The sequence below is a fragment of the Grampus griseus genome (genome assembly GCF_964374135.1).
Source record: "Grampus griseus genome assembly, chromosome: 3".
Lineage (NCBI taxonomy): Eukaryota > Metazoa > Chordata > Mammalia > Artiodactyla > Delphinidae > Grampus > Grampus griseus.
Window position 1 is genome coordinate 56,649,559 of NC_139019.1, and position 16,822 is coordinate 56,666,380.

The window sequence follows — 16,822 nt, forward strand, 5'->3', positions numbered from 1 at the left end:
GTGTTTTTAAAAGATCACTGGAAGATTCTTTTTTGGTTTGGGGTGGTAGAGGGGTAAGTCCACCTGCACTCTTGTCTTTGAGTTTTTCTGACTTAAGTCAAACTAACAGTTCTGGTCTTTTAGCCTTAGTTTCCTCATTAGGTTATTTTGAGGATTAAATACGATTCTATATGTGGTGCCAGGACTTCGTATATTGCCTAATACACTAAGTTGGCTCAATAAATATCAGTAATATGGGTTAGTACAGTGAGCCAGGACGCACTTCATTAGTTTTTGAACATGAACTGAGACCTGTTCAACTGGAGGGTCAGAGAGTGTACTCAGTGTGTGTTGAGAAGGCATAAAGTTACTTGAATTACCTTGTATGTTGGAGTTTCTGTTTGCATGCTTGCTTCTTTACTCTGAGCTAGATTTTAAACCTGGAAAGATTTCAACATCTAAGTTGACTAGCCTAAAAGGGCAGTAGAAATGGGCTTGCAGCCTCTGGAATATCTCAGAGCCCTTTGTGTGTGTTGTCCCACAGTGGTCTTGAGTCCTTATGGCTGTCTTGTGGCTTTAGCATTTTAGAGAAGTGCTTGATTCACTTTACGTTAAATCATGAGAATGCAATAGATGAGTAATAACTTTTAGCATCAAGGGCTAAATTATTCAACAGTGAGCTGAGTCTTGAGCACTTTCGGGTTAATAAATCTGATTAATAAACCCTATGTGGTCTGTGTCATTTCACCAGTTATGAATTAACTGTGGTGACCTTCATAACTGTCCAAAGTTTCGCAGGAGTAGTTAAAAGTTTTGTTGTGAAAGGACAACTATCAGGTACTAGTTACAGTCTCCCAGTAATCTACCTTTATTTCTTAATCTTCTCGTAATTAAAACTGTGCTAGCATTGAAAAAGTCTTTATCAGGAAAATCAAGAGGCCTGAGAGTATAGGACATGACTGAGTAAAATAAGTCACGCTCTTTCTTTTTGCTTAACATTGGGAATACTGGCCAAAATGATAATGTTTTAATTCTCACTAAGGAAAGTGATTGTCCTAAAGAAAGTGCTAACTTAATTTTGAAGAAAGCAAGGCCACTTGTTATATAAGAAATAATCAGCTCCCATCGGGACCCATTGTGTGAATGAGGATAGGTAATTAGACTGATGGCAATCTACAAGGCATATTTCATCTATATTTCATCTGTATAAAGCGCTGCACACCTCTCTGTGCATGTCCCCAGCTTGGCGTCACTTTTCGTATCTGATGCAGGTGACAGTTGAGAGCTGCAGGAGAAGGGAGCAACATGGTTCTCATTGACAAGTGTGATCATAGGCAATTTGTACAGTTTCTCATTTTCTTTAGGTAGAGATGGCATTGCTACTTGATTAATTTTGTGTTCCACTGGCTTTAAAAGAAAAACAGTTTTACGTATAAAATTGTTTTTGTTTTCTTACAGGTCCTTCAGTCTTGGAGACTATGAGGGAGCCTCTGCACCCAGGGAAAATGTTACCCTTTACAGGGGGGAAGGGTAAACCAGTAGGGAATACAGTACAATCCCAACCCTACTGGGAGGGGCGGGAGGGAGGTGTTGCCGTCACTGTATTAAGTCGCTGTTGGGAAACGTTTTAACATCTGGAGCCTTTGTGGGTGGAAATCTGTCTCCAATTACAACTCTGCACTGGATGTGAAGAAGCAAAAAAAAAAAAAGAAAAAGCTATTCAATCTACTCACAAAACAGTACATTCTGGAATATTATGGGGAATTGTACCAAAACAAGAACCATATAAATGATGCATAGGGATGAGAAAGAGGAAAAATTCTATAGCGCACAATAAAGGAAACCTAAGAATGAGGATTAGAAGACAGTAAGTTTTGAGGGTTTTTTTTTTTTTTTTTTTTATTTAAAGGTTTTTATAAAATTTCCCACATTGATGGGGACTTGTTTTTGCATGCTGATGAAGAACTACACAAATGAAAGCTAATAAGAGTTAAAATCAGCTTGCCTACCCATAATAGTAGAAGCAGGTTCTTGGAAGTTACAATTTAAGGTACCCCAAAAAGTTGGAAATAAAACAAAACAAATATAAACAATGAAGCACCCTGTGAAATGCCAAATGAGTCACTCCTTTTACCTTTGTGGGGTGGGCAGGGAGGGAGGAATAAATGGGGTTGGACATATCAAACTAAAGATTGACATCTTGATTTTGCATTAAGACATTAATGTAGTGGATATAATTTGATGGTTGTACTTCATTAGATTTAATTTCTAGGCCAAGATGTTATTTTTAAAGTGCAGTTTAAGGTTCAGGCATGCATTCTGGCTCATAGTGATTGAAAGTACTTTAAATTAGTGGGAGAGTAGCATGCTTGCATCACATAGAGTGAGATTGGTATTCAGTTACCTCTGTTGCGCCAGTTTGTGTTGCAGTTTACCAGTTCAATATAGCCCTGCATTTAAAATTCCTTTTTAAGATTTGTGGATTTTATTTTTATTAAGAATATAGATATAAAGTACTGTAGTTTACAGCTAGGCCTTGAAATATCTTTTTTAGGATCTGTTAGGAATAAGATTGATATTGTATTGTGTGTAACCTGCACAATGTGGAAAGCTGATATACCTGTGCAAAATCTTTGCCTCTGTGCTGTCAGTGTGATGTGCTTTCTGCATGGTTATATACTACTAGTGATTTTATCAAAACTTCTAAAACTTAAATTACATGGTAAAGGATCTGTAAGAGGCTGCATAAATGTTAGTTGGCACATAAAGACAATTGTAGAAGTTGAAGACATGATTGCTATATTTCAATGTTTATTCCCACTCAACATATTGCCTTCTAAGCTTTCTTTTTTTGTTCAAAGCATGATCTTAAAGATATGTTTAAGTTAATGGATGTAATGCAGGGTTCCTACACTGTATTGGCGCATGTTGGTGGCCCTCTGTGCCCTAGATATATGCACACAGGGTGCAAGTAAAAAGCTACAGAGTGAAAGTTGGTTTGGATCCTCTTCATTTCATTTGTTTAGCTTTTCTGTTATTTTTCTCTACTTACATGTATTCCTGTGAATAAATCCTTGTTAAGTTAACCCTTTACTTTTCCTTCCATGTGTATTTTCTTGTATACTGTGAATGTGAAAACCTAACTGGTACACTTGATCTTGTGTCCATATGAAAGTGCAAGTCTTTATTAATTTGGATTGCCTGAACAGTGTATCCCATGATGATGAAGGAAAATGGAGAGATTTTTCTTTTTAACTCTGCTGGTCAGAGATGAAGCCACACCTTTCCATTTTTCAATGCTGCATATTTAATCTGCAACAGAAATGTTAAGCCATAACAACCTTTTTATATTTTAGTTCGTCACCTTCGCATTGCAGAATAAATACTGAATAACCGTTTTTGTAAGCAGTTGCTCCTCTTTGCATGGTTCTGTTCCTCTAAAGGTGTTGAATGATACAGCCATTGCACTGAAGTTTGAGCTGTATGTGTGTGAATTTATAAATACCATTTCAAAAAATTTCAGATGCATGGTAGCATGCAGAAAGGTTTTTGTTGTGTGTGTGTGTGTGTTTTTTTAACATGTTCTTTCACCTTCTTTCTTTTACTTTGGCTTTGCAAATTTCAGTCTGTAGAGCCTGAAATTAAATCATATTTTTACTGTACAGTTTTTTTAAAATTGTAAGTTGGATCCAAAGGGTATGTAGCATTTTGCTTTCTAGTACCATTGCCTCACTGGGAGCTCAAAATTTGCTTCCTAGTTAGTCTTTAAAACCTGATTACGGTGGCTGTTTTATCCTTAAATTCTAGTGATATACTGTAGTTTTCCAAAACATTTTAGAATTTAATATGGGAGATATTTTAATATTCTGGAATAAGTAGTAAACATTTTAAATTGAAAGAAATTTAAATTCAGAATTCTCCTGGACACTTTAAAATGAACGTACAAAAACAACCTTCAGTAAAATTATCTGGACCTGTGATTGCCAATTCTCTATTGACTGAAAAGCATTGTTGTTACCTATTGGATTGAAAAATTAATTTCTAATTAAGCAGATATGTAACATAAGAATGTGCCCTTTTGTAGTCACTTAACGTGTTTTTAAATTAAAAAGAAGTATAATTTTAAAATGCAAAATATAAATAAATATGACTGACAGCCTGAGATGGGGTTGGGTTTTTGGGGGGTTTTTTCCCCCTTGAGGTTATAGTTTCTTCCTAATTATATTTCAGATACATAGTATAACATAGGAATTTGCAGAAGCCATTTAAGTTATCTTTTGAGGTAAGCTCTGATTTAGCATTCTGATAAAACTTAATACATCATGGGATATATATATAAAGCAACTTAATTCTTGTGGTGTAGTCTTAGTAGTTTTGAATGTTGACTGAATGTCTATGAAATTGTGAGTTTGTCTTTGTTACATTCCAGTGTTTCTGCCTCTTGGCATGCTTAAAAGCACGGCTTACTTCATCTGCTCCTTACACACTAAAGTGCTGTTAGTGTGCTCAACTACAGAAATAGCCGCTGCTAAGTGATGTAGATTTTCTACTTGAATATTTTTATGTTGTAGGAACCTCAGGAGGTCAGTGTTTACTGTTTTATATATGCCTTCTTTTTCCTGTTTGAGCTTCTCTCTTTGAAGGATTCTAACAGAACAAAAGCTGCTGATCAACCTAAGTTGGAAACAGAAAGTGTATTTAATATAATTTAAATGCATGTTTAGCAGTTCCGTGTTACAGTCCATTAGTAAGTGAACTTAGTGCCACAGATATTCATTTATTCAGGAAAGAATTTTGCTTTTTGTATTGTCTAATCTCTTTAATAACTTCATACTGTGTAAAAAAGAAATCACTTTTTTATATTTTTTGGTTGGTTATTTTCCAAATAATCAACATGTAAATAATCTTTAAGAGCCAGTTCTGATGCTTTACATTATACTGCTACTTGATTTTGTTATGTAGGTTGGATTTCAGAAGAATAGATTTTAAAACACTTAACCAAGCCATTACATCTTAAAAACAAGATAAGTAGCATACATTTTGTAATTAACATATTGATAAACACTGTGATTTTTTTTGTTAAGACTTTTTCATTGACCTGAATTGCTTAAATTGCATATATTGTAAAATAGGATCAGATGTATATTTTAAAATAATTTCAACTGACTTTCCTCTATTGAAATGCTTTGTCTACTCAGTTATTAAATATTCAGATACAAGTTTTATCTCAGGTGAATACTCTTGTATCCTTCTTGCTTTGGTGACATATGCTTATAAAGAGTCATCATACTTACAGTCTTTGTTTTTTTAGTGTATTTCATGAAGAATCTTTCCATTTAGTCTGATTTTCCAATCCTTAATTCTTGCAGACTGTGGTGGTATAAGTCCTTCCTGGCGAGAATTCAATTTGGTTCTCCTTTTCTCCAAACTCTAAGATAGGAAAGTGGAAATTTTTTCTGTCATATATTAAATTACCCTGCATAGCTGAAATGCCAGAATTAAACTATGTCTTAAACCTTTTAGTCTAAATTTAATTTAAATCTTTTGCCATAAAGAAAAAAGTGGGATTTTTTGCTTCATATAGTTAACCTATATTATTCATATTGAATGTATTAACAGATAACGGTGCAAAAACATTCTTCCCAAGAGAAGAGTGTATCGTGCATAACTGCAATTTAAGTCCTTCCTTTAGTAGTACTTTACACACAGCTTTGCTTATTGAATTATTTTTGCAAGTAATACAGGGGGGAAAACATTTAACTGTCGCTACTAGTACTGTTACTGAAATGTAGGCATTGAAATCTTGATGAAAACTGTGGTCTTCAGATTAAGGGCCTAAAATCTAGATTAAAAATCAGATCAATAAAGAGCTGTGTAACAATATTATCTAGTAATAATACCATGCAAGAGCATTGTATACCTACTTAGTACCTAGTCATACTGTATTAAATATTGGAGATATTTCTAATGCCTCTTAAAAATTCAATTTTACGTGAAAGTTTCATTCACTTTTACACTTTCCAGGTGACTTGTGACTAATTTTTTCAGTCTTATATAGATCTTCCCCCATTGGTATTATATGTAGAGGATTCTTTATCTTTATGCCTAATTATTATGCTTATTAATTTTAAGGTATACATTTAAATTATAGCAACTGTTTATTGTGATTTGTATCCCAGAATGTATTGTTTTTATTTTTTTTAATGTATGCATGATTTTGAGGGAAGTTAAAATGGTGATTATTTTTTTCACCTCTTGTACATTTTAAAGTCAAACCAAATCTATTTGCCAAGCATTATATCACTAATTAGGAAAATAGGATTTTCCCGTTTATTACAATTTTTGTTCATCTACTATAGAATCCCCTTAACTATGGCTTGGTATTATTCACAGTTAGCTATTTTGCAAGTTCAGTTATCTTCCTAACTGTAACATGGTTAGCCTATAAGGCAGTGTTGGTTCCCTCCTAATACCAGCCTCATAAAGGGGTTCTGCTGTACTTTCCCCATATTGCTTCATTGTTGTTTTTCCTCTGTGGATATATAACCAAATTAAGATTGGATGAATTTTATGGAGATAATAATAAGGCAATACTGTGTAAGTAATTTTGCTTAATAGATTATCATCTGTGAGAAGAGATGTTTAAACGTGGTTGATGACTTCACTTCATATTATAAAACAGTTTTACACTTAATATTCATGTTAATATTGGGTGCAATAATTTAGTAGTTTTAGCTTTAGTTATAAATAACTGGATCTTTCTGCTGACAACTTAGGTTGTATGAGTTATGCTTAAAAGCTTTAAATCTGATGTTTCCTGTACCTGCCACACTATGTTAGAATGTGTCCTTCAAACATCCTCCTGCAACTTCTCAAACTGTACTAAATTGATATTTCTTGAAGTCAAACTCTGTGCTAACAGATCTTCATTTTAAATAGAATACGGTTTTAATTTTTGATAAGCTGCTGAATTTTAAAGAGAGTTTTTTGGGGCCACCAAATATTTTGGATCATGCAGAGAATATATATTGTACTGTAGTAATTTTGTATTTACATTTGTATGATGTGACATAATAGATGTGAATGTTAATCACTGCTTGACTATGTTAATAAAGTTGTTTAACTATAGATGTTTCACTCTGATTTTTAATGGAAGGAAATGAGCTTTCTTCCCCCCTGTTCCCCCATCCCATTTTGGGTCCAGATAGGTCGTCTTGTTGTCTTGTTCTTTGTTCTGTTTTATTGTTTGTTTGTTTTGAGAGGGTTTTTTAGCTTACACTTTAGTGCACTCTTGTTTGACATCATCTATTTTTTTTAATTGAGTATTTTCTTAGTTGTATAGCGTAGTAAAAAAAAAAAACCTGTTTTCCCCACATTTTAATCCTGTTATGTATTTCTAAACAGTTGATTCTAGGTTCAGCTTCTGGTGAGAGGAAAAAGATACTGCTCTGCAAAAAAAGGAGTTAAAACTAAGTGAAGTCATGAATAAAACATTGAAAGGGTAGATTGCATGAATGTGTATGAACCTGTGGCCTATTAAGGCTTTCTGGTCATCCTTCAAAAAAATAAGACTTGTAATTTTGGAAATATTTACAAAAGTAGTAGTTTCCTCTTCAGGTTGTAATCCATTATTATAGTTGCATGTTACTAATTAAAATTAAATGTATTAATATATTTCAGAGGAAGTGTGTGCAGAACTGTCAAGTACTCTTTTTTGGGGGGGTGGGGGATTTACAACAAGGAAAGTGCCTGAGATTAGATTAGTGCAACCCAGAAAACTTTCAAGGGAAATGAGACTTGGGGTTTTTTTCCCTTTCGTTACCTGCACATGAGAACATTTGGGATACCTCACTTGGGTTGGAGAGGAGGGGGAAAATGACACCTGAGTATCATGTTCTGAAGCACGTCATCAAGAAATAGTTTAAGATTCCAGGGTTTAGGATCTAGGTTGTGGAAGAAGATAATCAAAACCAGCCTAATCATTAGTTATTCATGATTCTGATTTGCTGCAGCAATCTTAGAATGTGCCTGTAGCTAAAAATCTTTTGTAAGTCTTTAACATTTTAATGAAATTAAAGTACAGACTTTTAAGATGTTTTCACTTTATACCTATTTTTGAACAGACTGGTGTTTTTAATCTTGTGAGTTCATAATCAACCTGACTCCAGTCATTAGCATTACATGTGATTGTTTAGGAATGATTGGAAAACTATTACAGCAGTTGAATTCCACAGCTCTGAGCTTGAACTTAACATTGCTATGGTGAATACAGAAGCAGCGACTGTCATCTTGTCCTTAGTCTCAGTCTTGTGTTGGCGTAAAAGAAACTCCCGAAACATCCGCATAGATCTCCAGTGTTCAGTTCAACACAATTTGCAAGTTACAGTTTAGAAATTCAACAGAATCTAAATCATTGGCAAAAGTGATACCGGAAAAATTCTTACACTAAGAACCTTAAAGTTTTTGTGCCAGTTACTGATCTAATTCATTTCTGTGCATATTATAGCCATCTTGCTCTGACAGTTTAAATTTTATGTATTCCTTTTCTAGCTTTATGTTACCTTTTGAAGAGCTTCATTAAACAATTTAAGAAAGACAAGTGAACAGTTCTAAATGGATTTAATACAACTGCCCAGTGATAGAATAACTTGATGTTTCTGTGCACATATGAATAGTAAATTTGTGCATTGTTTTTAGTATCTAAATTTGCCTGTTAAGGTACATGATAGCTATGCCGCGTTCTGTGAACAGTTTACACAGCCGTCTTACTGTTGGACATTCAGAAATTATTTCTCATTTTTTACTCCTAGAAATAAAGTTATGATGAATGCCCCTATGCTTAAATGTTTGCATACATCTGCAGCGATTTCTCTGGAATTGCCAATGTCAAAAGGAGATGGTTATACTACAATTTCCTTTCATAGAAAGTTATACTAATTTTCATACCCAGCAGTAACTTCAGTGAGTATTACCATCTGTGCCGTAAATTGTGATTTAAATAGCATGATTTTCTAACTTTGTATTTAGGGAATTTTATATACAAAAATCATACTTTCACATTACATATTTAATAGATATCCAAGTTTTATGTCACAGGCACAATTCCTTAATCTTACGGAGCTTACATTCTATTATAGCAAGGCAGATAAGTAACATAGTGTGTTACATGGTGGCGAGTGCCAGTGAGATGGGAGGTGATGAAGAGACTTGTTATTTTAAATGGGGTGAGTGGACATAGAGGAAGGTCTGAGGGGGTGTCGTTTGAGCAAAAACTTGGAACGGATCTATGGATGTCTGGGGGCGACTATTTCAGGTAAAGGGAACAATAAGGACGAATGTCCTGAGACAGTAAAATGTTTGGAATGTCAGTTTTGCCCTTGAGTAAAGTTAAAGGACCATTGTAGGATTATCTGGATATGTTTTAAAGGAGGAATCTAGATTTGCTCACATCCTAGAAATGGGTTTGAGGAAAGAAACCAAGGATGTCTCAAGGTTTTTGGTCTGAGCAGCTAGAAGAATGGAAATGTTAACTGGAATATGAAAAATCTGACGTTTGGGTTGAGCCGTCTAAAGAAATGTGGAGTAGGCACTTGGAGTTCAGGGAAGATCGTCTGGCTGCGGATGGAAAATCAGAAGGGTGTAAATGTGCTTTAAACCATGAAACAATAACACCATTGAGAACAGGAAAAATGAAAGATGCAAGGACTAAACATGAAATTCCAACAATTAAGGCTTGAGGAAAGAAAGCTAAAGCATGGTGTTCTGATGTATAGAACAAGTAAGACAATTTACTTTGCATTTAGCAACCTGGAGGTTGTTTTGGCAGACTTTTATGGCTGTAGAATCAGAATGAGAGCTATCGTCTCCATCCCTCCAGAAGGGTTGAGAGACCATAAGCTTCCCTTTTCGTCAAGACCACTTTAAGTAACTTTGTAGTTTTCTAAAAACTGGGTTCAAGAAATGTGGAAGCTTGTGAGGAGTGAACAGGCAAGAGTGGATAGATTACTTCCCTAAATGATTACCAGTGTGTAGTGTCTAAATTTAAAATATCCCCAAAGACTGGCAACAGCTTCAAAGATTATTATAGGGTTCATATGAAAAAGTCAGAGAAGCCAGAAAAATTGTGAAGGAAGGTAGTAATGACGGAGGGTCCCAATCAGGTTGTTGGGATTTGTTTTTGTTTTTTAATTATGGCTACAGGAGTGAAAACTACTGATTCATACATAGGCAGCTCAAAAGAACTGAGTCCGGAAACATCTAAATGCTTCACATGAAACTAGTATATGGCACTTAAGTGAAAAAAGATGGATTATTTTACAAGTGTTGGGAAAACTGGGTAGACATTTGTTTTAATTTTAAAAAAAATGGGTTCCTATCTCAACCTCATACTATGTACCAAAAACTCTAGATGGCTCTAAATTAAAGTACAATATGAAACCTTGAAGTTTCTTTTTTATATATAATCTTAGTGTGGAGAAGGCATTTCTAGGAATGACACAAACCCTGAAAGTCATGAAAGAAAAGATTGGTTTAAAAAGCCTAAAAATTCTTCATGACAAAGTAAAAACTTGAGGGAAATTTTGCAGCTCCTTTTACAGAAAATGATTAATTTCTGTAAATTATAAAGAGCTCCTGTCCGTCAGACAACCTAATAGAAAAATAGGCAAAGACTATTGAGTTCACAGAAAATTTACACTTAGATTGCTTTCACATTGACAAATGTTAGAAAGGCTTCGTGACACACTTACCTAGGGAACATGGCAACCAGAATTCATACACTGCTAGTAGGAGTGTAAATTAGTACAATATGAAGGGCAGTTTAGAAACATCAAAATTATAAATATATGCATTCTTTGACCTATAAATCATCCCCTAAGTACTTAACCAATATGATAGCTCATAAACAAACGAAAAGATACTACATATCTTTTCACAGTCACTAAATTCACAAAAACTGAAAATACCAATTGTTACAGATGCATGATAGAGGAACAGGAACTCTTACAACTCTGATTTAATAAAACTAGTTTGGCAACTAGTTTGCCATTACCTAGTAAAGTTGAACACTTGTATACGCTGAGTCAGCAATTATACTACTGGGTATATACCTTGGAACAACTTCTTATGTGTGCCAGAAAACACACAAGAATCTTCATATGAGCATTGTAATAGCAAAGAATAAAAAGGAATAATCCAAATGTCCCAAGGATGGATGAATTTTTAAAATAGTTCTCAGCAAAAGAAGCCAGTTACAGTAAAATACAGTGAAACCATTTATATAAAATTCAAAAACAGACAAAACTAAAAAATACATAGAGATGCACACAGAAGTGTGTAAATTAAGATGGTTACAACTTGAAAAGAAAGCTGAGGGTGCAATGATGAAGAGTTTGGGTGGTGGGTACATTTTTTTCCTTAAATGGTACATGAATGTATACTCATGTATATTTCACACATAATTTCATAGCACCAGAGAAGACTTATCTGGTAACCATATACTGGCATACTGACCTCCCTTTATTTTTATTTTTCCAGCAAGTTCATCTTTTATAAACAAATCAGCCAACTTTATGGTAACACTATACATGTGTTAGCTCAAGTTCATTTCAATCCAACATACTTAGGGACTAAAAATCCATGAGAGCTTTTCTTGTTCAACTTCTGAGATATCCAATACTTCCTGCAAGGCAAAGTAATATATGTCTATATTCACCTTCTGGCATCTTTATTGATAAACTTCTCTAAGTACTTTGTTTTTACATTTTCACTTTGAAGGCACATTTTCCCAAATAGAGAAGTATATATAAGATGTCTTCTTAACACGTATTTCCTTATCTTTGAAAAATTTACCTTGTGCTGAAAAGCCCACTCTTTTTTTTTTTTTTTTGGCCACGCTGCACAGCTTGCAGGCTCTTAGTTCCTCGACCAGGGATTGAACCGAGGCCCTCGGCAGTGAAAGTGCAGAGTCCTAAGCACTGCACTAGGGAATTCCCCAAAGGCCCACTCTTTATATGTGAAAAGGAAGGAATTGATAGTTACTAGGCCTTTCTTCCATGTCTGCTAGGATTTTACAAGCATTTCTGTTTTGTTAAGCCTCATTCTTTTTGTCAACTGTAGTCATGCACATTTTCTTTAAGCTTCTTAAAACAAATTTTAATTTTCCTGAAATCCTTTTAGGATTGGGTACCTTAAACGATACCCAACAATGTATAAATTCAAAATATTTCCACTAGATGGAGCCATTGACCTATATTAATCCTAGAATATTAATACAGTATTTTGTAAGAACATAAAACATAAATAAATATATATATACATATATATATATGTATGTATATATATATGGAGAAATTTCCACCCCTTAAGCTCACCTCAATTAACATGAAATTTTTACATGAAAATAACCTTGAAAATTGTTAATGCCATTCTCCCTTCGAACACAAAAATTTCTTCAAGAATGTTTCCGAGTCCAAGGACGGGGATTGTGATCTAGGCAGGACATCTCAAATTTTAACGTGCATACATGTCACCTGCCAGTCTTGATAAAATTAAGATGCTGATTCAGTAAGTCTAGATGGGGCCTAAGTTTGTGTATTTCTAACAGGTTCCCCGGTGATGCCTTGCAGCTTGTTTATGGACCTTACTTTGAGTTTGCAAGGACCTAGAGAGTTCTTGGGAACCTGAAGTTCCCTTATGACATTAAGAACTAAATAGTTAACATGCAAGCGTCACAAGAGAGCAGGGGCTTCTGTATATTTTTTTTGCTTGAATGTCTTCAGCGCCCTGAACAATCCCTGAAACAAAAGTAGATGATGAACAATATTTGTTGAATGAATGACTGAATGAATGAGGACAATGTTTAAGTGCTTTATGTATATTAACTCATTTCATTTTCTTGACAGTCTATGAAGTCAGCTGTTTTATTATTCCCGTTCATAGAGAAGGAAACTAAAGTTATATGTAGTGGAACCAGGATTTAAACTCAAATAGTTGAACATGTCACTGGCTCCAGAGCCCATGCTTTTAACAAAAATACTATACTGACACTCATTTTTAGGTAAGAGATAAAGTCCCACACTGATTCAGGCACTTGTTGTCCAAAGGCCTGATGTAATATATCTGTTTATGGTCACTTGTTCCTGACACATTGTAGGGTTTGCTATGCCACAACATAGAGTCCCAAGGACAGGAGCCATGACTGCACAGTGTGAAGAGCATCTCCCCACTTCCTAACCTGGCCTATAGAGTGGAGGTGGGAAAGAAATGAGGGATAGCCAGCCCACCACTCAGGGTTCATGAAGGAACAAGTTGCCACCAGTCCTTACGCCATCATCTAATTTGGTTAAGTCTTGTAATTTCCTCGACCAAAGGAATGATCATCATGACCCCAAATTACAGAAGATCAATAAAGACAGGAGCTCCTTAAGTGCCCCTGGACATCCAGCCAAAAAGAGTTATTTAACAACCCCTACCTCTCAGGTCTTTTGCTGGGCCAGGGTTCTGTGCTGGGACATCTCTGGCTTCTTCATGGGAATTGCTATTCCAGTTATATTGCCGGAAGAAAGTGTTACTTTATAGTGTTTATTTTTTCTAATCTTCTACAGCTACTATTTGATCTCATTTGCAAATCTGGTGAAAGGGAGATGGACATTTGAAATTTTTCTATCTACAAGAAGTCACTCATAACTTAAATAGTTGCAGGTAGATTATATTAATAAAGTTCATTTACTATTACTTGAACAAACTTCCTACAACAAATTCTGTTTCTTATGCCATTTGGCTGAAACTTAAATTCCTGTACCTTTGTATTTAACATCTAATTAGTATCCCAGTAAAAATATTTTTATTGTGTAGTTTAGGAAGACCCACAGATGTCTCAGAAAGCGCTTATCTTCTTAGGAAACATAAAAGAGCTTGCATAAACTCAAATGTACATAAGAACTTTCCCTACCTTTTAGATGTTTTTGTTCCCAGTGATCCCAAGGTCCTCTCCCACACTGAATAACTAGCCTGGCCCAATACTGAAGAAGTATTTACCATATTAAAAACTTTTTTCTTCCTATAATTCTTTTGGGCCAAATCAAAATTTCACAGGTTTCTGTGTTGTCTTCTGCCCCTTCCTACACCTCCTAGCTCACCATTAACTTTCTCTCCAAGCTCCTGCCACCCTGGCCCTTTGTTCCCCAAACACAGAAAGTGAGGAAAGTCTTAAGGTCTTTGCACACTCTGTTCCCTGAGTTTGAACTGTTCTTCCCTTTTTACTCACATGGCTGGTGCCATTTGGTCATTCATATTTTAGGGTGGGTATCACCTCCCCACTAGGGCCTCTCCTCACTCCCCCAATCTAACCTATAAATCTTTTCCTGTCCTGTCTGCATTTTCATTTTTTTGTATCACACTTGTTTAGTCATCATGTCTCCTGAGTCTCCTCCCATCTTTGACAGTTTCTCAGTCTTTCCTCGTTTGTCTCTACATGGAAAATTTTAAAGTAGATTGGTCAGGCGCTTTGGAGAATACTTCTCAATTTTGAATTGTCCGATGTTTTCCCATTATTGAACTGGGGTTGTGGATTTTTTTTGAAGACTTCTACAAAGGTGAAGTATCCTTCTCACTGCATCATATCAAGGAATACTTGATATCAACATGACATCACTATAGAGATGTTAACTTTGATCTCTTTGTTAAGGTGATATCAGCCAGTTTCTCTGTAGTCAAGTTACTATTTTTCTCTTTCCATATTCCATTCTTTGGAAGTGAGTCACTGAGTCCAGCCCACATTCAAGAGGAAAGGAATTAAACCTCACCTCCCAGAAGGGGACGTTATCTACATGTATTATTTGGAATTTCTCTCTAAGGAAGATGTGACCCTTCTCTATGTATGTATGTATGTATATATTTAATTATTTATATCAGTACGAACTCATGGATATTTGTTTTATCCTTTGGGTTAATACTATCACTGTCTTGTGGCTCAAGTTCTTTCAGCTTTGACCATTGGGAACACTTTCAAGTTGGTTTCTGTGTACTCTTAACATGCCCCGATCCTTTTTTATTTTTATCTTTAGCACTTACTTTCTGTCCATAAGTGATACTCTGGGCTCATTTTGTTTATTTCCTGCCCCAGGCCTAGAATCAGCTATTTCTCCAAGGAGACCTGGTTCCTTTTACTGGAGAATGGCATTTAAAAACTAAGAGCTGGGTGCTGGTTGTGCTAACTGCTACTGGCGTGTTACTGTTCCTACATCCTCTCAGTGGACAGAGCAAAGAAATAAATGCATGTATACTAACCCACCTATAACCACATGTCTGTATTTACTTCTGTATCAGTATAGAAAAATAGTGGAGTTGTAGATGTCTTCATGATAACTTACCATCAAGGTAATGTTAGGATATCATGATGATATCTCCAACTTGAATTCATTCTCGTCCTCCCTCCTGCTCTTGCCTTGATTCTTTATAACTTCTTTCTCTGAAAGTAATAAGCCTGGCTCCCATTATCTTCAATGGCTTTACTTATTTGTTCAACTCTAGTAAACATGTACAGTAGTTTTGGAATTACTAGCCCATACCACTGTGAGAAACAACTTACTACAGTCCAATGTTTATATACAGCATTCAGTCATAAAACCGTTTTCCAAAGTTACTTAGGTCAGCTCCTTTGCCTCCAACCTGTTCAGGGAGGTTATGTCATACACTTGTAATACAGTTTGAGTCACTTGTCTCAACCTGCATTTCAGACTTTGATTCCCATCTTCCCCAGCATCCTGGTTCATTTTTTAAATCTGCATACAGTGAAAGTTCTATGGATTTTGACAAATGTAACAACTCATTTCTCCATTGCCCCCAAACCACACAGAACAGTTCCATCACCCTAAAACATTTCCCCATGCAGCTGCTTTGTAGTCACCTACTCTCCCTTCCTCCAAGCTTTGGCAACCACTGATCTGTTTTCCATCCCTATAGTTTTGCCTTTTCAATAATACCATATGAATGGAATCATAGAGTATATAGCCTTTTGAGTCTGACCTCTTTCACTTAGCAAAATGCTTTTAACATTCATCCATATTGTACAAATCAATGGCTTACTAATTTTCATTGCTAAGTAGTATTCCATTGTATGGGGATACTGCAGTATATTTATTTTTCCACTTGTTGAAGAACATCTTGGTTGTTTCCAGTTTTTGGAAATTATGGCTAACACTCCTAAACTTTATGAGTAAACTGTCACATACAGGTTTTTGTGTGAACATAAAATATGCGCCTGGATAAATATTAATGGGTAAATATTGTTAAGTCTCTAAGTTTTGGGGTAATTTGGCCAAAGAAGTAGGTAACTAATACTCTTTTTTTACCCTTGAACCATTTGAGTGTAAGTAACAGATGCACTTTTATCCATAAATCCTTTAGTATGTATGTCCTAAAATATTCTACATGACCACAGGAAAATGATCAAAATTTCGATCTAATTTGCATCCTTATTCAAATTTGACTAGTTATCCTGATAACGTAACTTATAACAAAAGAAAATTCCCATATTACTCATTGTACTCAGGTGACATTCCTTTTTCTTTTTTAGTAAATTTTATTTATTTATTTATGGCTGCATCGGGTCTTCGTTGCTGCGTGCAGGCTTTCCCTATTTATGGCGAGTGGGGGATACTCTTCATTTCAGTGCATGGGTTTCTCATCGCGGTGGCTTCTCTTGTTGCGGAGCACGGGCTCTAGGCACGCGGGCTTCGGTAGCTGTGGCTTGTGGGCTCTAGAGCGCAGGCTTAGTAGCTGTGGCACACGGGCTTAGTTGCTCCACGGCATGTGGGATCTTCCCAGACCAGGGCTCAAACCT

General features: G+C 35.5%; 1 protein-coding gene across 1 annotated transcript in view; it reads left to right on the forward strand.

Annotated features, from left to right (window-relative positions):
• LOC309819825 (transportin-1-like) overlaps positions 1-7,075 on the forward strand; it is a gene marked incomplete at its 5' end in the record, with an annotated part of 42,575 nt that extends 35,500 nt beyond the window's left edge. The window contains one exon of the mRNA XM_082650292.1: positions 1,438-7,075. The remainder of the gene's footprint in view (positions 1-1,437) is intronic.
• Positions 7,076-16,822: the final 9,747 nt, after the last annotated feature.